This window comes from Rhea americana, unplaced genomic scaffold, assembly GCF_003343005.1.
Source record: "Rhea americana isolate MKP2758 unplaced genomic scaffold, rheAme1 scaffold_112, whole genome shotgun sequence".
Classification (NCBI taxonomy): Eukaryota; Metazoa; Chordata; class Aves; order Rheiformes; family Rheidae; genus Rhea; species Rhea americana.
The window spans coordinates 2,059,774-2,084,094 of record NW_028185173.1 but is presented as its reverse complement, the minus strand read 5'-3'; the positions used below and the strand labels follow the sequence as shown (position 1 = coordinate 2,084,094).

General features: G+C 36.3%; 1 protein-coding gene across 1 annotated transcript in view; it reads right to left on the bottom strand.

Annotated features, from left to right (window-relative positions):
* DGKB (diacylglycerol kinase beta) overlaps positions 1-24,321 on the bottom strand; it is a 349,983-nt gene that overhangs the window by 116,728 nt on the left and 208,934 nt on the right. The window lies entirely within an intron of this gene.

Sequence of the window (24,321 nt, the reverse complement as noted above, 5' to 3'; positions counted from 1 at the left end):
TGCAACCTTCACCTTCATCTTCTAACAAAAGAATGAAATGTCCCCATTAGATCAAAGTAGTGAGATAGATAGGACTTTGGTTTAGCTATGATAGTTAATTTTAAAACATAGAAGCCTGCAATATATGCACAGTATCTTTAGGGTATGTTTAAAACCAACACCTAGGTTTTCTCTAAAGGATTTTTTCCCTTCTTGATCTGTAACATGTACAACCCTCCTGGGAGGCTGAGTTGCTTTTTTCACTCTCACCATGGATTGGTACTGCTAAATACAGGACGACTTAGGTTAGCTGCTTGGTAGCACTATGTTATTTCAGGTACCTAGCTGATACTCCTGTTCAATCAAAATTAATCAAAATAATCAGAATTAATAATCAAAATTAAACCAGTTGCTGGGAATATTGTACTGAATGCACCCCATACCCCAGGGCAGAGCAGTAAGGACAGCTGGGGTTTTATTGCTATCGTAGTAGTATTGATCACGGTGTGCTTCCTAGGATCTCCTGACAGGATATTTTTGCTTTGCTTTTTTGAAAAAAATTCCTCAGTTGCAGGGATATAGGCCTGCTGGTGCCTGTGATCACAACTGTGTTCCYTCTGTAGCATAATATGACTTCTGGTGTTTCATTGCATGCCTTAAGTTTCTTGTAGCAGGAAGAAAAGCATGCAATGCTACCACAGATCTGACGAGCTGCAAGCATTTCGAAGCAATTTTATTATTTTGACATCTGTGACTGCAGTGGATTGAATTCGATGTCCCAAATGTTTTTTTCAGTTCCTGTCTTCTTAAAAATGAAATATCGAGCAACACTTCCCTTCCAGTCCCTGACCACCAGGAGTTCAGACACTTTCTGCATTGGAGTCTGCAACTAAATAAGAATGTTTAATAGCTCGTGATCTCCATCAATTTGCTTAAATGCTATGCCATTCTGTGGATTGCCAATTCTAAATCAGGAGGGTCTGAACTACTCTCTCAGGTTATTCTTTCTGCCTATTTTATTAAAAATATGTTTTATTTTATTATGCTAAAAAAAAAGAAACTGAAAACTAATAGATTTGACTCTTGTATCCACAATGAACCTTTGGACAGGTACTTAATGAGAAAGTGTATATCTGGGATAATCAAACAAAGATCCCCTAACTAGCACTTATTACCTCGACACAGGTTCCATAAAAACAAAACAGAAGTCTTTATCACCATATAAACTAGTTAGCTCGCATCCTTTACCAGGTATTGCAAGAGGCACATTCTTTCTGACTCGATATGATCGACTCTCTCTCCCTTGCTTTCAGTATCAAAGCTCTCACTGCAGTTCCAGCAGCTTTGTTAGGAATCCTATCTCATGTTTACTARGAATCAGCTTTCTGTAGCTAAACCAATAATAAACTCTGTTGATAATGTTATTAGGAAAGTAGGGCAACCCAGATGACAGATCTGCCTGTGACACCAAAATACTGCATGTTGTAGATTGCTGTTTAAAGTTTAAAAAAAGAAAAAGAGATGTATAGTAAGAACGCTTCTTTAAAAAAAATTAAAATCAAGTGGCAAAGTCCCATGCTTAAAAAGAAAATGGCAAAAAGGAACAAAAAAGGCAAAACTCCTCAAAGCAGGTCCTACAACAAAATATTCACAATATTCACACAGTTTATCTGGGTCTTAGCATTTGCTAGGAAATTCATGACAAATCCTGTTTATATATTAGGTTTCCAATATGCTCTATGACTCTCCAGAAGATTTAAAAGGATTGGTACCCACATAGAGAAGAGTCAGGGCATCACTGCTGTAAAGCGTGTGAATCTGAAAGAATCTTCCCCCTCTACAGCTGTCTAGGGACCACTGTGAAGACTTTGCCCGCTTTGGCTTCCCTCTGAAGATGAACTGCTGTGGTGTTAATCACAATAATTATGTACTTTCTCTCTCCCTAATAAGCATTATTTGCTTTCTATCGCAGAGTAGGGATTCTGAAGAACTAAGATGAACCTTTGCATCTGGTCTTTGTTGAGTGCTAACTAAATTCAACTTATCTCTTTTCCCTGTATTCCCAAATAATTATGTGCTTTGTGGAGTGTGGGTGAAGATGATGACCTGGATACTGTGTATTGCTGTTTTTCTTTCCCAGGCATGCTGTCTAGGCAATTTCTGGAACTGTTTTCTCTTTACTTTCTATTTTGGTAGGAACAGAGAAGCATCTACATTTACAATAGGATAAAACTGAAACTGTGTACAATCTGAATTAAAATCTGAATTAAAAACTGTACTAAGTAACTCTTATCAAGTTTCTCATTAAAATATATTTTTTATTTACTAAATGTGATTGCATACGCAAGCTTTATTTAACTAGTTTATTATTTTGATTGCATACCTCCAAAATATGTTTTCAGCTAAGGTAATTGTGTTAATTTGCATCTTGAAAGGGCACCTTTGCAAAACTGAGCATTTTATCAAAGCTATTCCTGCCAAATCAAAAGAAGTTCATGCACAGAGATGTAATGATTCCCTTCAACATYTTACATTGACGAGAAAAAGGAAAATCAAAAAATCTCTAATCTTCTAAACCTAATAAAACAAAAAAAGGAAGACAGAATGGATTTTCAGTGAGATATGAAAATAACTTATTTCTGCTTTTCAGGGAATTGTAATAAAAGAAACCGTAGAGACAGGAGGTGGTTGAGATAGWATCCCTTCCTCCAGTCTGGAGACAGAAATACATCAACTGTGCTAGTCAATAGTTGATCGAGCAGTGGCTGTTCGACAGAAGGTAAAAGAGTAAAATCAAGGCACAGTTCTACCTTGATTTTACTAACAGACAATTTGGTACCTTTTTACTTAAACTAGAGGATAGTCTTCTTTTTGTCTTATTTGGTTCTAACAGGCATTTTTTGCAACTCATTGTATAAAGGCTTCTTTTGACTCAGTGGAAATGCCTCTAACACAACTGCCTTTTTTTTTTCTTTTTTAAAATTCCTTTTAATTAGGACAAACTATATCAAGAAAAACTAACTTGTATTCAGCAAAATCACATATCAGATTATATTACTTCAACTAAATCCATAAAAAATAGAATGAACCGTTAAATTCACGTGGCTTATGAACCCTGACATCTCTAAAAGAGTTTTGATCAGTGACTGCTGCCAGCTGAATCACTGCCCAGAGGCTTGTTCCTTCTGAACTCTGCACAGCCGCGAGAAGAGCAAATACCACATAATGCCTATGAGCCCTTATTCTGCCTTGGTCATACACATGCCACTGCGCAAGAGAATCACAACACTGACRCTGCTTTTTTAGATCTGTGGACTCTGCAAAGTTGAGGAGATCATAGGATAATCATACTTTTATACCACCACATTTTTGTGGCCTCCACAAGTGACAGATACGGCTTATTTAACCAAGAAATGATATTGTCCGCAATTATCCAATAATACACAGATTAAAATAATTTTTTATTGACAAAATCAAGATGAAAAATCTAGATTAGCAACAAAAAAAAGGATCCTTTTGGATATATTCACAGGTGACCAGCTTAATTAAGTAAAAAGAGAATCCAATATAAAATAATTACATTATGCCAAATCTGATCAGATGTGTTAAAGTAATGCTGATATAGTCTTGATTAAAAAAGGGGGGTGGGGGATGCAACAGTCTGCCTTGTTATCAGTGTGTATGTTGTCACAGCTTCCCAGTGAACTGTGACTGAGATGTATTAGCAGGTCAAAAGGGCAAAGCTCTTCAATTTTTTACAGTTCTAGAAAATGGATGACATTCGAAGAAAGGCTTAGTCTTAGCAGGGGACCAACCAAAGTGTTATTTTTTCTATATATATTCTAAAAGAAGAAAAAAGAAAACAAACACAGGCTCTGTTATTAAAAGTCTCTGCTTCATGCCAGGCTTCTTCTATATGTTTATTGTGTACAATTTACTGCTTAAACCCCCTATAAAGCTCACACAATGATTTGGATAAAACCAGAAAGAAAAGTGCTATGAATCYTGCTTCCTGGAGTGGCAGAGGTTGGGCTAGAGGTGAGATTTCAATGAATTACGCTCATAAGTGCCCATCAATTATAGATAACAGTATAGTTAGATGCATTATTTTATCTCAAATTAGGGGTATGCAATTGGGTATTCAGAGGAGCTTGCTCCAGCACCTTTATGTAAGTGCTTTGGCAGCTGAATGAGGTACAACCTGACTATATCTTCCTTAAAGAAACAGATAATTAAGTGTCTCCTAATCACCTGGCCTTTTTTTTTTCTTTCTTTCTTTTCAAAAGGTTAACACTTGAAAGCTTTAAAATCTGATTAATAAGAAAAAGATGTGGTGACCTGATAAACTTTCTAACCTTTATCACTTTTTAAGATATATTTTAACATTTAAAGTCCCATAATAATTTTGCTAACACTTAATATTTTCCCATTTAGGAAAGTACACTCTGCTTGTCCTCTGTGGTGAGCTGAAGACTCAGGATAACAATGTAATCCATGGAGAAAATGCTATAATAAGAAGAAAATTTGTTGCAAAAGCAGGCAAGGGAGGATGACTGGCTTATATTTCTATTTCATCAGCTCTTTTCTCACATTACATGACACTTGTCACTACCGCATGTGTTTCTAGCATACCTAAAAAGGATGACCTACGCTCTGATAGCCATGGACTGGAACTCAGAGGACATGGTTTCWGTCCTAGACTCCAGCACACTCCCTGGAAAATCATTTGCACCTTTTTATACCTGTTTCATTATTTATAAGACCTTACCTAAGGTCTTATATATTTATGGGCTGCAATACACACACAGCAAATGATGTGAGTATCTTTGAAGTTTAAATTCTCTTTCTTAGTAGTTTTGCAATCATCTATAGGATGTTTAAATACTAATAATTATTTGAAAGACAAAGCCTGGTCCCCAAAGGCAACATTAAAAGCAAAGATGGAGCAGGAGAGACTCCATATATAGCTCAGCAGGCATTTTCTCTCGATATTTCCTACTACCCAGAAATGCTTTGGACTTGAATCTGTGTCTCTGTAAACCATCTGCTTGCAATATGGCAGTATTTCCAATCTAATGGAAGCCAGTATAGGCAGTCCTGCCTTGAGCTGGCACAGGATTTTGTTGCTTACTTGCACCTAGAGGTCCTTCTTTACACAGTGGAGAAACTACTAAGTGGAGAAATGCTAGACCCTCTCAAGCCGTGTTCATGGGAGACCATCACGCTTTTCCAGTTAAGTTTCAGTTATGGTATTTTGCAGATGCAATGTGTTAAGAGGCCATTAAAACTTTTGACAGGATATTTCTGCTCTCCTTAATACTGTTGGAATACATGTAAGAGTTAAGAGAGGAARGCTTAACCTACACTCATGAGGCTTTGGATTCTGGAAACCAAGGTTGTATRCTTATTCCTAGACCAAATCCCCTATATTATTTTTTTCTTCAGCATGAACAAAGAAGCAACAGCCAGGACTTTCAGGTTATAACTGCTACCTTTAGCAATTATGTAGTTCAAAGATTAAAGGAAATGTTGTTGATTTTTTTGATGCTGTATGAGCACATGTTGCCCCACCAAAAATATCTAAAATTAAATGTTACACAGAAATGTCATTCAGAGTAGTTATTTACCATGATGATTGTTATGAATGGTCTATTTAGAAAGGGAAAACTGTAGTCAATTGTTTTCAAATTACTGACCTATAGGCCTATAGAGCCATTATTGATCAGCTTCTGGGCAACAGAACAGGATAATCTTTGTCATATGATTTACTTTAACTCATGGAAAAATTTGGTTGAAATCCGAGGATGATTTATAAAAAAGACTTAACAATATTAAAAAATATATTTTATAAATATCTTCATGACTGAGTATATAATATTAATCTAGTACTGCTAAATCAGTCAGTGTAGTATCCTCTTCTGCAAATGATTGAACATTTGTCCTTTTCAGTAAGTGTATTTAGCACACTGGAAAAAATATTCCTCTACTTTTTCCATAATAGTAATAAAAAAACTGATTATTTTTTACTTGTCCATAAAAAATGTCCTCACAGCAACCTGAATTTGATTAAGCTGGTATATCAAATATATATACATATATATATATATATATATATGGAACTGTGCGCACAAAGTAGGGCATATAAGAACGTATGTACAAATTAGATGACTGCAGTATTTAGTGACACAGTGAGCAACCATCTTTGCTAATGTAACACTTTTTTCTGCATTTAGTTATTTGAAATTGAAGTCATTTTTAGCCAGAACATGCCATTCTTTTAGTGATTCAGTCAGGTCTCCTTTATCAACACACTAATCATAACCACTCTAATGAAATATCTCAGACCTTGAAAGTTTGTAACATTAAAAATAATGGAATACCAAAAAGATACAGTTATGAAAAAAGGTTTTTTCTTCTTTAGTAGAAGACTAATTACATGTCCAGGCTAAAAAAAAAAAAAAAAAAAAAAAAAAAATTCCCTTCCTCCTTCATTCTAGGTGCTTCAACTATACCAAAATAATTCTCAACCCTATTAAAAGTGATGGAATCGGAAATCTTAAGCATGCTTTAAACGATCTCAGTCTGCACACTTCCCACCTTGGGTTTAGGCCAGGAAGTTGATTTTTAAGAAGCATTTAAGAAGAATCCCAAGCAAAGGAAATTGGCTTCGGTGTCTTCAAACTTAAGGTCAGTGAATACTGAACTGATCCAGTGTGATAGATATAAGACCCAATTGTTTAGATGTGAACTACTCATTACCAATTCATTGTTATTTTTCTATTGCCTTTATTTGAGTCTAAAATCACCAAAAAAAGCAGTCTCAGTGTGCTCTATCTCAATAGCAGCTGCATTTAGTTTTGTTTAAAACAGAGAATTAATCACTGCCAATACCTTTCTTTCTTTTTTTTCCCTTTTTTTTTTTTTTTTGACAATGCTTCAAGAAGTTTGCAGTGGAATTAGAAAATGATTGTTAATTTACACATACAAGATAAAATTATGTGACTTAAGAAAGATTAAATGGAACAATCAAGAGTGACAGTGGAAGAAATTAAATCAGGATATGAATGAGCGCTGTTTTATACTGTAGGTGTTCTTGCAAAACCTAATGCTAATACTTAAACTCATCAGTTAATCACTTCCCATATTCTTTTCCAAATATTAACCTTTTAAAAAGTTGAATTAGCTTAAGAATAACTTGATATATTATTAGGATTCATTTAAAAAGTCCATGCAGAAAAAGAATGGTTCTCTTTTTAAACAGTTTTTAATTATTATGAGGCTTATATGAAGAGGAAAATATATTTTAACAAGCATCCACACAAGTGGTCTGATTATGTTATTCTAATCTGCAAACCTAATTATCACCTTCTTATGGAGTACAAGGAACAGCTTTAGAAGAAAATTAATGTATCCTATCAGTGGGACAGTTTGTCACTTTATTAAATAATCATCTTTTTTGCAAATAAAATTGTTAGAAGCTTCATTGTATTAAGGAAAAAATAAAACCCCTCACACTATTACATATTAAAATTAACTTCCCACCGTTTCTTTAATGGTCTATTAAGCCTTCACTGTGGTGGATTATGAAGTACAAATGAGGATATCAACTGTTTCTAAAACTGTAAGAAACAAACATGTTCTATGTGCATTTTTTATTACAGTGAGTTATATTCTAGCAAACATTTAAACTATTTTCACTAGTTCCAAAGAAGGAACTAGTGTAAGAAGGATACTCAATACATAAAAAGTAGATGTTACATTGTTACATTGTTTTTTTTCTCTTTTCGATCAAAATCATAAGCTATAGGGACAAAACTGTCTGTCCATTATTTCTGTAAAATGATGACTGATCCACATTTCAACCTAGAAGACCAAAAAAAAAAAAAAAAAAAAAGCAATCTGTTGCTACAGGTGTCCCTGGAAGTCATCTTTAGACTGACCTCCAGCATAAAAAATGGAAATCTTGACAGAGATATTTAATACATCATTGCTTAAAGTATCATTCTCTCATACTTCTGACTGAAACTCCACCTCTAAATCTTCAGAGGCCTGCTGCACAATAATTGCAGAATGACATAGCTTGCAAGTACTTACAGGAATCCAGCTTGTAAGTACATACAGGGTCATATCTGTCCTGCAGAGAAGGACTTATATTGGACCCATCAGTTATTAAAGATTTTCTTTCACTAGTTGTTGGAATCAAAACCTATAATGCATGCATGACGTCGTCTTTGTTTCTTTTGTTCTTTTTTTTCTTCCTCATTGCATACCTGTTATGACTTCCATATAGATCTGGATTTTTTTTAGCTAGCTTTGATTAGACAATATTATCCACTGATACCCAAACTATATAAAAGAAAGCCACTTTTAATAGAATCTTCATCTAGAAAGAGTTATCTGTTAGATAACAGATGGAAATTCAGCTCATAATCATTTATAAAACATACTTAGCTACCATTTATTAACTGATCTCTGATCAATGTGCATCACCTCAGATTTGGGAGACACAGCTTGTGTGTACCACATTTGGACTAAAGTCTAGAAATTAATCTCCAACATCTCAGGCCAGTGCTCTTATCTTCCCAATTCTAAGCAGGGCTTTCAGTGTTATTCACTGGAGTTGTTTCACTCTGGTAGCAGGAAATCAAATGGACCAGCCTCCACTTTTAAGCTGTCCATATGGCAGTGCTCTACCTTCTGTAAGTAAATATTCACCAACACAGATCTAAAAACCAAACCAAACCAAAAGAACCCCTTCTCCCACATACTAACTTAGCATTAGGTCAACTGAAACATGAAAGAGCACAGAGTGMGAAGCTGAGTCTACGTCAGGCTGTTGAAGTTGTGATTCTCCCATTTCAGGCAGGCACTACAACTATTAGGAWAAGAGCAGTTGTGGGAGAGACAAAGGCCCCTTTCTGCTACCAAGGCTATTCTATAAACTGGATAAAARTCCTAGAAATATAAAGCTTTGAGCTGTCATAACAGTTTTCTTATTCTATCCCTTCAGAAAAAAATCAAAAATTCTATCTGTGTTGTCATCAGAAGGATTGATCAAATCTGCAGTGACAGCATATAAATATCTTATTCATAAAACTGTCATTCTGGTTATCAACAATATTTACAGTCTTTGTGAATTTTAACTACAAAGATACTGATTTTCCTAACTGATTGCTAAATGTAGATCTCTGTTGCTTGTGGATACAAGTACATGCAGTTATCAAGAATGCCCAGTATTATGTAATACTGTCCTGTATACATGGGATATTACTATGCTCTGTAAAATAAGGCAGTTTGTCTAAAAAATTAGGTTACTTAACTTTGACAGTAGAAGACCATCATTAACTTGGGGTAATGAAACAAGTCATAAAGTCAATGTTTTTATTATAAATTCTACTTCTCTACACTTTTTTTTTTACTCACAAAGATCGAAAGCATGTCTTGTAATAAAAGGTGAAAAACAAAAAAGCTCAGACAAATCAGGATTTCAGTAGAAATACTGGCTTATCTATTAGAACTATATATTTTTTTTAACAAGGTTGGACTTATTTCCAAATCAAAATTCTTGGAGAATAGAATAAAATACTACTTATAGTTAGTTAGATATTTCAAAGTGCTCTCCAAAACAGAAAAGTGACCAACTCTGTAGAAAAATAGGATATTAACAACTTAGTCTGCAGTGGTATAGACATATAGTCTCATACTTTACTAAGGAGGCAATGTTTCAGGGCATTGAAATCATTTTCTCTATTTTCACAGGCTGCACTGAATTTTCATTCCTACATGTTCTAAAAAAGAACTGCTTGTCTAGCAGTGCTCTCAGACTCTACATGCACACTAAAATCCTGACGTACAGCCCAAATATGCCCCCCTCCCAGGCCACAGGTTGCAGAGTACTACCAGCTCAGTGCATTAAGCTGGCAAGCCTTCTAACRAGTACTTAACTGTCAAAGAGAATCCTGGTAGAAATGTACATGATATGCAGTGGTCCACTACATTGATAGGAAAAAAGTTATTAGAAACATACAGAATCACAGAATCAGTAAGTTGGACCTCTGGAGATCATCTAGTCCTACCTCCCCACTCAGCAGGGTCACCTACAGCATGTCAGACAGGTTTGCATCCAGGCGGGCCTTGAATTTCTCCAGAGGAGGAGATATARTATGTTATAGAATCACAGAATCACAGAACAGCTGGAGTTGAAAGAGACCTCTCAAGATCTTCTATGACTTTCTTATACTGGGGAGTCCAGAATTCACTTCAGATGTGGCCTCAGCACTGCTGAATACAGGGGAAGCATCACCTCTCTCAACCTGATGGCAACACTCTTTCCAGCTGGTCATCTTCCACCACCTACCATACTAGATCAAGGGCGTACTCTTTCCCAGGGGCAGCATTTGGCACTGACCTTCACTGAACTCCACCASAGTCAGCTCTCCCCATTTCTTCAGCCTGCCAAGGTCCCTCTGAACAGCAGCACAACCATCTGGTGTACCAGCCATGACTCCCAGTTTTGTATCATTTGCAAACTTGCTGAGGGYGCACATGGCCCAATCATCAGGGCACTAGTGAAGAGGTGAAACAGTACTCAACCCACTATCGGCCCTGGGGGACAMCACTGGTCTCCAGCTGGACTTTGTGCCACTGATCACCACCCTCTGGGCTTGCCAGTTCAGCCAGTCTTCATTCCACCTCACTGTCTCCTCATCTAGCCTGCGCTTCACCAGCTTGTCTATGATGGGCCTGTGTCAAAAGCCTTATTAATGCTGAGATAAACAAATCCAYCGCTCTCCTCTCATCCACCAAGCCTGTCATCTCATCACAGAATCCTATCTATCTGGTTCAGCACAAGTCATCTTTGTAAATCCATGCTGATTGCTCCTGATTGCTTTCTCATCCCTCTTGGGTTTGGAAATACTTTCTAGGACTAGTTGCTCCACCACCTTCCCACGTATTGAGGTGAGTTAGATCAGCCTGTACTTCCCTGGATCCTCTTTCCTGTCCTTCTTCAAAATAGGGGTGACACTGACTTTCTTGCAGTCTGCAGGATGTGACCTTCCCTCAGCACTCGTGGGTGCATCCTATCAGGGTCCAGGGACATGTGTACGTCCAGGTTGATGACGTGTTCCCTAACCTGACCTTCCTCCACCCAGGGAAAATTTTCTTGGCTCCAGACACAATCTCCACTCTGAGGGCCTCGGGATTCCTGAGGGCCAGTCCTACCAGCAAAGACTGAGGAGAAAAAGGTTTTGAGGAATTCTACTTTTCCTGTGTCCTTTGTCACCAGGATGCCTTCCCCATTCACCAGCAGGCCCACCTTTTCTTTAGCCTTCCTTTTGCTGCTGATGTACTGGCAGAAACCTTTCTTGTAGCCTTTCAGGTCTCTCGTGAGAGTCAGCTCCAGGAGGGCTTTAGTTCTCCTAACCCYTTCCCTGTATGTTTGGACAATGTCTCCACATTACTCCTGGGTCACCTGTCCATGCTTACACTGCTTGTACATTTCCTTTCTATGTTTGAGTTTAGCCAGGAGCTCCTTATTCATCCATGCAGGTGTTTTTTTGAYTTCATGCTCACCATTCATTGCTCACCGAGCTTGCAGCTTGGAGGAAGATGATCCTTGAATACCAGCCTGCTCTCTTGGACTCCTCTTCCCTTCAGGGCTGCATCCCCCAGGATTCTTCCAAGCAGGTCCATGAAGAGGCCAAAGTCTGCTCTCCTGAAGTCCAGGGTCGCGATCCTCATTTTTGATTTTTTCCCTCCTCACAGGGTCCTGAACTCCACCATCTTGGGGTTGCTGCAGCCAGGCCTTTTCCTGACTTTCACACCTTCCAGTGTCCAGTCCAGTTCTTCCCTATTGGCAAGTATGACGTCCAGCAGAATGCCTCTCCTCATCAGCTCCTCTGTCACCTGAGTTATGACGTTGGTATCAATGCACTCCAGAAAACTCCTGCTTTGCTAGTGCCCTGCCGAGTTGTCCCTCCAGCGGATATCGCGCTGGTTTGAGTCTCCCATAATGACCAAGGCCCACAAATATCAGCCTTCCTCCAGTCGCCTGAAGAAGACTTCATCTACTTCTTCTTCCATACAAGGTGATCTACAGCAGACAGCCACTACAACATCATCCATGTTGGTCTCCCCTTTAATCCTCACCTATAAACTCTCAGTCAGCACCCATTCCCATGGGTTCCATGCACACCCACAGTTTGCTCATTAAACGACATTCCTGCCTTCTCCACACCATGGCTTGTCCCTTTTAAACAGCCTATAGGCATCTGGCAGCAATCCAGTCATRYGAGCTATCCCACCTCTCCATAATCTCCATAATCACTACGAGATGGTAGCCCTGTAACTGCACACAGAGCTCTAATTTCCTCCTTTTTGTTCCCCATGCTGCATGCATTAGTGTAAAGGCACTTCAGAGAGGCACCAAGCATGCTGATTTCCTGGAAAAGGCGCAAGAGTTTCCCCTATAATGCTGTTCTGCAGGCAAATGCTTTCGGTGATTCCCCTTYGGCTTAGAATAAATGCTTCTGAAAAAACCAACAGGTAAACCAAACAAAGCAACTTGAGTTCAAGTAAGAGATATGGCCGAAAAGCACTTCCCTCTTGCTCTGTCAGCTTCTCCATTTCTKTTTTATTAAAATACTAAACCATGAGCATTAAGCAGCTCTTAATTTAGCTGTATAATAAAAATTGAAATCCTTCTTTACCAAGAGTGTAGTTTTCTWGAAATCTGTATCCTTGATTATTTTATAAGGTGAAGGAACAAAGTAAAACCAAGATAGGCAAAGAAAAGAGGAGTAAAAAGCAGAAAGAGAAACAAGAGGCATGCACTAAAGGATGAAGGAAAAAGTAAGCAAAACATGAACGTTCCTTTAAGCAAGAATATGCTTCCAAGTTAAAATTTGATCTCAAAACTTCCTTCACTTGAGACAGGTACAAAACATTTGACAAGGTTCAAGAAGGTGTAATACTGTGAGAAACTACTGGCCACTAGTTTAAGTCACAGTGTATYCAACTAAATCCAGGTCTTTTACCATATACTTCAGCCACGTCTTCACTATGTATTGCAACGTGCTTCTAAGGAGCTAGTGCTATGGCCCAGATATGGCTCTGGAAATACAGATATAACAACCAAAGCAGTATCACCTTGTGCTTGAGGTACTCTAAACCATAGAGCATGTGGTCCACTCAAGTCCTGCAGTGCTGCCCAACTTAGAAGATGACTTACAGTTCACTATGTAGGAGGTSAGCTGTGCCTATTAAAATAATTTTGAGAAATCGGCAGAGTCGAAGCAAGTGCAGAGCAGTCCTGATGGGCATCTTCTCTCTGTAACTCTGTAGTTCTCTGCTTGACAGTGCTATCTAACATGCAGATACCAGTACAATACACATAAACCATCCCCTTTGTAACAAGTGTGTCCAGTGTCCGTGATACTAATTTTGAACATACAAATAAAGCAGATAAGAAATATTGTTATTAATTCAAGCAATACAGTTAAAAMTTCAGTCTTTCACAGGACTTTAAAAAATAGAAAAACTCCTCCTCTTTGGGTTAGTCCCTTACCTACTCCATCCAGCTGCAATTTTGTTGCCTAGTGCTTAAAACACTTTTGAAGGAAGTAAGAGTGTGCATGATTGCCCCCAGTGAGAAGGGGGAACCGAACCCCGWTCTCCCTCTTCCTGGGTGAGCGCTCTCACTACAAAGACGGTACAAAAACAGTGATGAGGCTGCAGTCGTGTGGTTGCTGTGCTGCTTTGCTACKGCAATATTTTCTCTGAAGCACAAGCCCTGTCTATGTAGGTCAGTCCACTCMGGTTTAATTTCTAAATGCTGAATACAATTTGACAACTAAATTTATGTTCCCAAATCACTTACACATTTACTTTACAATTCTTTATGCAATCAAAGAAGCTAAATATATTTCATCTAGAAYGAGTTGTCAGCTGTCTCATAGCAGCAAGACTAACATATTTCTTTGATTAACACATTTTTTTCATCGAACATCAACAAAATCTTGATAAAGAATTAAAGACTGACAGCTTAACACAGCCTTCAAGGATTTATTATCAAAACCTAAATCACTTAAGAATTTAGACTGCTTCTACTTATACTGTTACTGTAGTTATTAATATATCACCATAATTAAAAGTGCACAACATATTTTAGCTCATAAAGAAAAAAATCAATGTTGCCCTTGTTTTTAATATTTTGAGCACAAATATTCCTACTACAGAAAAAGTTCTCCACTTGGCCATTATACTCCCAAATCACAAGTTACTGTTCCAAAGAGCATTCAATGCCTTTAGACATCTTCATAATTGGCTCAGAAATAGCATGCTGCAAGAAAGGTTAACAGACCTTGCTGTTCCTCATATGGAGAAATCTTTAATAAAAAAAAAAAAAAAGAAAAACGAGAAAAAAAAGAAAAAGAAAACGAGAAAAGGATAACTGAAAGGTCCTCAAGAATCAGGAAACCATATTACTTGCGGCTGTTCCCTAAGTCTCATTTAAACAAGAAGTGGCAAACTTAACAGATGGCCTCTTCCTCTGATTACAAAATGAAAAACCTAAGCAGCTTTTCACATATATACCTGTGCCACACAGATTCAAATGATGCACTCAGAGCTCTAGGCCTGAATTTTAGGCATATCAGGAAAACAATTTAACATCAATTCAATATGATCTTAAAACACTTAACTTTTTTCTTAACCTCAGGAACAACAATAGCTGTTGGCATAATTATATTTAAATACATTTCTAGTAATTCAAACTGGATATAGTTGAAAATAGGATATTATGCCCTGACCATTGCTGAAATAGTAAATCAAGGTCCTTTAACCTTCCAGTTCAGAAGCAGGTATAGATCAATGGGTGCTACCCACTAAGCAGTATAGTTAAAAGAGAAGCTCAAGYATTTTACTTTTAGCAACATGTTAGTACACAGAAATACCCTAATCTGAGTAAGTTGCCTATTAGGAAGGCAAGAGACTGCATTTCAAAAGAAACTGAACAATTCCAAAAGATTTACTCTCAAAAAGAGTAAAATTTACTCTCAAAAGCCTTAAATGACCAAAGAGTATTCCCAAAACACATCCGCTCTCCCATTAGACAAACTATACAATGAGCAAGAGGAAGTCATGCAATATCACTTTAAACTACTTTTTTTCCTAGCTAAACTTGGCTTCAATATTAGCAGTGCCACACATTAGAATAAGCAACAGTCCTTCCCTTTAAACTACTAAGTCAGCCAATACACATTTCTTGGTGGTGTCATGTTCTTTGTTTTATGCTTGTTTGGATAACTTATTTAAAAATGTGTAATATTTGACTGATTTTACAACCCAAACACAGACAGATACACAAAGAGGCTGAAAAAAAATCTGTATTTTGAGTGTAAGTATGTAAAAACTTTATCTGAACCATTCAAAGTGACTATCTGAAGAGAATTAATATTTGGGTAAGTACTTACCAAGTTTGATTATATACTTATAATCTTATCAAATGAAATAAAAAAGTGATAGTTTATATTTTCCAAGTGAAACTAAAAGCAAAATTATTCTAAAGACAACACGAGCAACAATTTTGTAATAACAATAAGCAATTATCATACAACTTCATTATATGATATCRCAGTATACAGATAGGTTCTATGTTATATAAAAAGATAATATTTTCAAAATATTTTCTCTGGAATAACATATCCTATGTTAACTAATCTAATATATATTCAAGAAGTCAAAAAGAATTTTACCTGAGGGATAGCCAGAGGATTTGTCTAATTTTCTAAGACAAAGAAATTATAGTTTACTGTATAGTATAGGTTTGGAAATCCCTTTTGTTTTGCACCATTCATAGAGAAGGGTATTGCAAAAAAAAAAAAAAAAAAAAAAAAAAAAAAAAAAAAAAAAAAAAGTAAAAAAAAAAAAAAAAAAAAAAAAAAAAGACTTCAAATCAAATCAGAAAGAAATCTGATTAGTTGCATGAAAATGATACACATACATAAGCTAGTCAAACAAAATTCAAATAGAAAAAAGAGAAAAAATGGAAAATGTTATTTTTTATCTGAAGTGCTAGAGATGATGACAGGCTTTTTATTTGACATATTAAATTCCTAAATTACTTCAGTTATATAATTAGCAAAGATAGGAACTATTGCTTATTTATTCAGGATCTGGCACACAGGCTGAAAATTAATTCAAACATTTTGAATATTAATATTTAAACTTTTGAACATTAGTATTAACATTTTGAATAGAGTTAGGAGGATTTGCTACATCTACACTTTTTCATATTTCTTTCCAATTACCTAGGTCTTTCCAATTTGACATAAAACTAGTGTGGATCATCACAGCACAGTGTTGGAAGTTTGGGGTATTTCAGCTGTAAGACGCTGGATCTGAAGTAAAACCCAATTTCTCCTGAGTTAAGGCACCAGGCCAGTGAAGGTATATCCTGTGTATCATGTCAGTCCATGCAGTACTGAAGACATATTTGGACTCTCCTTATTCCTCCTTATTATCAATGAGTGCTACCATATATTTCTGAATAATGGTACTCTCTAGAGTCTAAATTACTGGAATTCAAGAATTAAAAAAAAAAAAAAGAGAGAGAGAGAAAAGCTTGAGCAGGGGGGGTGGACTAGATAATATCCAGGGGTCTCTTCCAACCTCAAGCATTCTGTGATTCTGTGAAAAGAAAAGCTTCACAAAATCCCCACAGGTCAGAGTGAAGGTGTTCACATTGTGATTAAATTTTAATATCTTTGTACTTAAGAATAATGTGTTTATGTTTATTAAATAGGAAATGTAAAATGTATTCCTTGACAATTCATTTCATTGCTTTTAATGGCTGGAATATCATCAATAATATTATAGGTAAGTGCACTGTGCCACTTAGCAACCTTGACTGGATTTTGAAACAAGGATTTGTTGGTTTTGCAACATATATTAGAAATGTCTGCTGCTTAACCCTTTGTAAAACCCAGCGTCTGTTGTAAATATGAAATATAGTCACATGAAACTTATGCAAAGATTTGCCATTTACTTCAGATGAATTCATCCAAAATAAAGTCTGAAAAATCAGTTGCAAATTTACATTCTTAACAAACATTCTCTAGTTCTAACAACAAAAAGTCTCCAGTAAAAAGCAAGCAGTATTTCCTTAAGAATTTGTATCATGATGTTGATGCAATTTATTTCAAGTATGCTCATGAATGTCAGGGAAAATAACTTTATTAATTTGTAAAGAAATTCCCAACTATACTTCATGAGTAAGCAACAAATGGCATGCTGTAGTCTCTCGGTTTTGCTACAGTGTTTCTCCTAACTTACAGATTCTCTTCACATGTGAATTTACTACAAATGAGAGTAGTCAGAAAGCTTTTTCTGTCATTGCATTATTAATTTTTTATTTGAAATKGTGTCTGTTTAATTCCTATATACTGAAGTTTGCCTTTACAGTATTATAATAAAAGACAGTAGTGTTAATTAATTAAAGAATGTGTAGAACTTCCAATAGCCACTTCAAAATCCAGATAAAAGGTTCATGACCTACTCTGTGTAATGAACCATCATCTACAATAAAATCCTTTGCCAGCTTGACATCAGTTGAAGAAAATTAGATTTTATTGACATTGGCCTATACCATACGGACAGGCCTGTGGTAAACCAACAGTTTGTTACTTGCAGAAAGCATGCTGGGCCAATTTCTTTATATCATTGTGTACCATGTTAAACAAGCGTTTCTCCTAGGCAGTGCAATGATTTTCACCCTTTAAGAAGGCTATCCACTTTATTTGACAACTTTGAATGTAACCGTTTCTTTAACAACTGGGTATCAGCATATATCTTTAAAATATGTAATTTTCCCTAAAGAGAAAAGGCATTCCCATTCTGTTTTATAAATATTAGTAGTACATATTTAATTTTGTTGTTACTTTTAAGAATGAAAAATGAGAAGTATTTCACAACATCTCCAACAAAATTGCCCAGTGGACAGCTGGACCTTACCATTATAAAGTGCGAAATCTGAACTCATTTTGCTCCAGCAGTAGCGAATTTGACAGTTAAGGACTCTGAGAATGTAAACATAAATTCACTGTTCCACAAAGGGTCGGACAAAGTACACTGTTCATATCTTCAAAGATACACTTTGAAATCAAACGGATGCTCAGGACTACTACCAGTCCTCTACTTAGAATACATTATATATAGAGAGAGATAGACACTGCTTAAATTTTGCTCTGTAGTCAACAGACATGGGCATGTTGAATCAGCATTATTTTCTAAATATCTTCTTTTGGGAACATATTGTAGACATAGTACTACATGAAAGAAGAATGTCTGATGAAAAACAAACATTTTCAGTATAACTTGATGTGTTGACCCAAGCTGCAATGTGACAGAATCTAGAGCTTTTGTGAAAGCCTGGTAAATATACAATACTGGTGTATCATTTGCAAATACAAACTGTATTAAATGGATGTCTGCCTAATCCTCACATTAAGGATTCGATAACTCTAGGTAAAGTCCTACAGACAGAAGAGCTGCAATATAGTACCAAAACAATCATATTGGTTTTCTACCAGCTCAATAAACTCAAACATACGTGATACACCTCAGGCATTTTTCTAAAGATGAGACATTCCCGCGTGTGAAGTCGGACAGAAGAACATGTTGATTCCTCCTTCCTGTTTCTATTAGCTTAATAACGAAGAGCTAGGTAGACTAGGCTGTATAACTACAGGCCAGCTCTTGATCATGTGCAAAAACTTCAGACTGTGCTCTGCCTACTGTTGTTTCTGATGACTGCTACTGCAGCAATACTGTCTGAATGCAGAGGTGTTGTCCCCTGGAGTCTTATCCTTTTAGGAAAAGGAACCAGTGAGTTCAATGGCACAGGTAACAGATGTCTGCAATCTGGTCTCTGCATGGGATCAGTGTCTTTTTTTTAAGTGTTCTCCGCTCATTCACAATGAAAAAGGGAGGAGAGTTTGAAGGAAATAGACTCTAAAATACCTGCATTTCAAATTAGGAATATTCTGTTAAGGACTGCATCATGCACTGCAAAATTGCAACTTTTATTCAACCAAAGAGCATGCATCACTTAAGCTGAAAAAGTGAAAGAATAATGAAAATAGCAAAATTATTTTGTTCTATTCAAAATGAAACATTTGAGTATTTAATTCAAAACTAAAATAAGCCAGTTTTAAAACAAAGGCTAGGCATATCTAAGAACATAGTGTTTAAATTAAAGAATCCCAGAACTGTTGAGGTTGAAAGGCACCTCTGGAGATCATCCATGTTTCAGTTTGTGTCCACTGCCTCTTTTCCTCACACTGAGAACAACTGAGAAAAGCCTGGCTCTGTTTCCCACCAAATAGTTACACATAACTTGATAATATCTTCCTTGAGCCTGCTCTTTCCCAGGCTAAAGTGTCTCACCTCTCACTCTCTTCTTGTATGACAGGGGCTCATGCCATTTATCCTATTTGTGGCCCTTTGCTGGACTTGCTCTAGGAAAGCCACGAATAGGGAGGCCAGAACTGGACACAGCACTCCAGATGTGGCCCCAGCACTGCTGAATACAGGGGAAGCATCACCTCTCTCAACCTGATGGCAACACTCTTTCCAGCTGGTCATCTTCCACCACCTACCATACTAGATCAAGGGCGTACTCTTTCCCAGGGGCAGCATTTGGCACTGRCCTTCACTGAACTCCACCASAGTCAGCTCTCCCCATTTCTTCAGCCTGCCAAGGTCCCTCTGAACAGCAGCACAACCATCTGGTGTACCAGCCATGCCTCCCAGTTTTGTATCATTTGCAAACTTGCTGAGGGTGCACATGGCCCAATCATCAGGGCACTAGTGAAGAGGTGAAACAGTACTCACCCACTATCGGCCCTGGGGGACAACACTGGTCTCCAGCTGGACTTTGTGCCACTGATCACCACCCTCTGGGCTTGCCAGTTCAGCCAGTCTTCATTCCACCTCACTGTCTCCTCATCTAGCCTGCGCTCCACCAGCTTGTCTATGACAACGTGATGGGCCTGTGTCCTCACCTATTAGCTCTCAGTTGGGCCCTCACCCATCCCCAGGCAGGGCTCCACRCACATCCCCTGCTCATTATGCTATGATGAAAGATTTTACTTTTAAACGAATGCTACCTCTTCCAAACATACGAAAAGGTTAAATCAATCTTACCTGTGGTGTTTGTTCATCAAACTGAAATTAATGCTTTCCAAAGCAAAGCAAGTGATTTGGGGAACCTCCAATATCCAGTTGGAATAACTGTTCTACTTTCTTTGCTGCCAGGTTATATTAGAAATATTTTTCGATACAGTTTTGAATACAGTAATAGTGTTTACAGGACAGGACTTTTTTTTTTTTTTTTCTTTTTTTTAACTGTGGTCAGGCAACATGTGTTACCATGACAAATACATAATATAGTGCAGTACTCAAGCAGGTGCAAACAAGCGATCTGGTTAAAGATTTATTTATCTTCTATTTCACCTATCTTTTCCTTCTGTGGAATTAACAGAATAAACCAGTGTCATATAACACGCAGGTCAAAGTGTACACATAACTACCTACATGTATAAACATTAAAAGACCATTGATTTTCTTAGAAATCACTTGCACAAAGTAAATCAGTACTTTCTGTATTTTTGAATAACATATCCTTAGAAGTTACATGTACATTGGCACAAAATAAAAGCATAATTAAATGAGATGAAAGAGAACTTTTTAACTACATGGTCAAGTATATGATACTAACTGAGTTATTAGGAACATGAATATTTTTCTGGTTTATGATTTCTTCATAATAAAAGAGCTATAAACAAGGACAATAGAATCATGTTCGAAAATCTCTGTGATGATGTGCTGAAAACTGTAAATACAAACTATAAATAATACATTTCTTAGCTGAGACTAAAAAATATCTTGAATGCTACTGGGTGCCAGGGAGTCAAATTAGCAGGTTTATTTAACAGAACATTATTTTAGAATAGTTTAATATTAAACTGAAGTATTTTTGTTAAATATTTTCTTTGTTTCCATCTATATATTTTAGTCATATAATGCACACATCTGTTATTCTCAGCTTCAAGTCTATGATGTTTACACAGATCTCCCTGTAAGGCATTTTGGTCTAAAAGAATTGTTATTTCAACAGTATGTCCTTGCTTAATGACAATGTTGCTTGAAATGCTGTCTTTTGCAAGTTTACCCCTCCTTGAGGTTACCTCAACCCCTCCACACCGAAATCARGAATTCTGACCCTATTCTTAAGCAAGAGATACTGAGAACTGAACCATGCTTTTTCAAGCACAGTGACCTCAGCACTTCAGAGCTGTAGAATGGCTATGGTGACAGCTGAAATTCTGAATTTCATAAACATACTTAAGTCCTGATTTTGAAATATGTCAAAGTCCATAATATCAAGTAACCTACTTCCAGAGTATTCTACAATACTAACTAGTAGTAATTAAAATTCTTCCTAAGCCTTGTGATGTGYTTTCATCTTCATTTTGGACTGATAAACCAGTACACAAAGATTCTGCTTTCACAYACAAATGTAAAATATCAGGAACTTCCATATTGATAAGCTCTATTTATGTATGTATTTATTGCTATGCTCCCATAAAACATGTGATGAGAATGTCAAGGAATGTCCTCAGGATTGAAGATTGTAATTATTGTGAATTAAAAGAAAAACAAAAAACTTACAACCCCAAAAGTACTGTAATTTACCTCGCTGAAGCACATGCAACACTGTTGGGTTTTGACAGAACTCTGCACATACAGTTAACTCAAAAGCAATTTATTCTTTCATTCTAACCAAGCAGACAATTTTGTTTATCTACTAGCCAAAAAAACAAACAAACCAAAACAAACAAACAAAAAAAACCCAGTCTGCTTCGACTGTTCTGGCTAYTATAGTAATGGAAACCTTACTTCCAATTTAATATTCAGGTTTCTAGCTACAGTATATTGTGACCAAGGGCCGTTTCAGTTTGGTAAGGAGATGAGACCCTGTTTACATATTCGTCTTCAGAGTAGAAAACCTCAAAGCAAGGATCTGCCTCACAGAACTGAATGATAGATGTGGGAGCACAAAACCTTGGAAAATCAGGCAAGATAAAAAATAAAACTCACTGAAAATCAAAAAAGGATTTTTAAAAATATTTWTTTTTATTTTTATTTTATTTTTTTTGAGTCAGGAGAGATATTCAGAAGTGTCAAGGTAGGATTTTCAAAAATATAAGTGCTACTAACTCTGAAGCCCACTGTTAACCCACTTGACCCTTAGCTGGACTTGCTGATCCTAAACCATTTGGACTGGATAGAAAATTCCACACACTRGTGAAAAGAAAAGTAAAATATATCTTGCTGTTTAGCAAAGATCTAAAAAAAAAAAAATAGGGCTTTATTTTCACACACTGTAGGAAAATGTATTTTGGAGCATTGCTAAATGCTAGTGTTAGAGGAACTATTTCTGACCTAGCATTGTTGGTCAGGAAAATTTCATTTAACAATAAAAACAACAATCTGCATTTTTTTATCACTACACAAAAGAAGAAATATTTAAAAAATCAGTCTCTATCACAATACATTGCCCAAGACTTTATAYTCTCTCTTAAAAATATATAACCTTTCTGAATAAAAAAACCTTTTCAAAAGAAAGGGTTACTTTACAGAACTGAAATGGTCCTTGGTCACAAAAAAACCCTCTTTCAAAACCCAAAGAATCATTGATTTTTTTCATGTTCTTTCAATATCTCAGTGCCATAGCAYGTAAGGACTTGAACTATATATTTTTGTAATTAATTTCCTTAAGATAATGTTAGAAACATCAGATTCCTTAAAATATAGATGAATTTCAAGGTGAGTCTGCTAGCAGATGTTATTAATGGCATATGATTTATTGTGACATGAAATCTGATCTGAAACTCATGTTATTAGCTGAGCTTTTTATAAATTATAATTGCCAACTGCTGAAAATATGCAGAAAGACCACTGATAAACTAGCTTCATCTTCAAGGACTAGAATATCTGCATTTGCTAAGTGTCCAGTATCTGTAGTCTTCCTGAATTGGTATAACACCTTTTGATGTATAGGCTAGGTTCAAGTTCAGRTAGTATAATTCTTTCAGAATGATGAGCATCAGAGTAAGAATAAGAGGTAATACAACATAAATGTTTACTGCGGTACTTCAACAGAAATATATACTTGGGTTCATAGTCTGTCATTGCATAGATGCTAAACAGATGGAGTATTCAAGAAAAAAGCCCCTATTTCTGACTGTTAAAGTATGGGAAACATAAATTTTTGCTTGAAACATGAAAACAGTAAGAAGTCAGATAACATCCAAATATCATCCTGTATATTTCTAAGGAGTTAAACAACCCACTGGCATGAACAGAATATTTCTGTGAAGACTTGCATCTCACAAGACTTTCCAGGTAAGCCCCAAGGAAAATTAAAGAAAAACTATGAGTAGGTTCAGAAAGACAAAACATTCCGGTTATTCTTTTTTTCTAGATATTCCCCTTTTATTCCCATGCACTTAACATCTTTCTTTCCTCTTCCCTTCTGCCTCTTAATGGTAATTAAAGTTTCTGAAATGTTGCTTTTACCCATCACAACTGATGTGTTAAATTACCTAAATAAAAAGAGACAAACATAAGCATTGCATTATGAATATTATCTACTCAACAAACCAGATACTGAAAGAAGATGAATTTACAGTACATGTTGTAATACATTTTTAATCTCCAGGAAAGCTCTGAGATAACATTCCAAATTCAAAAAGCAACACAAGGAACAGATGCAAAGTCTCATTTTTGACTTTTTTACATATCCAAAGCTCTTTAATGATAAAAAGCATTTATGTGTAAAATGGCATCCACTTGCCCTTACTAAGGGTATATATGGAAGAGCCCCTTGTCAATGTACCAGTGTGCGTGTGGGAATGAAACATAAGGATCACCATCTGCAGCTGTCTAATAAGTGTTCTTCAGTGCCTAATGGCAAAGTGTCAATTCAGGGATCCTCAGATACCACAATGCATCATCTTGTCCATGCTAGTCTTACAAGTCAAACATTTTGCATGTGAGAACAGTTTATTTATAATGTTATTCACTTCAGTTGAAATACCACATATAAAACAGTAACACTACAAGCAGTCGGGGAGCACATACATAATATGAGATGCACCAATTTCCTCTCTTTTATAAGAATCAGTATTTTAAAGGATATTCAGAATTTAACCCCTTACAGAGCATATCTCAATAACATAGAAAGAATCTCTTCATACACAAATATTTTTAGGTTCT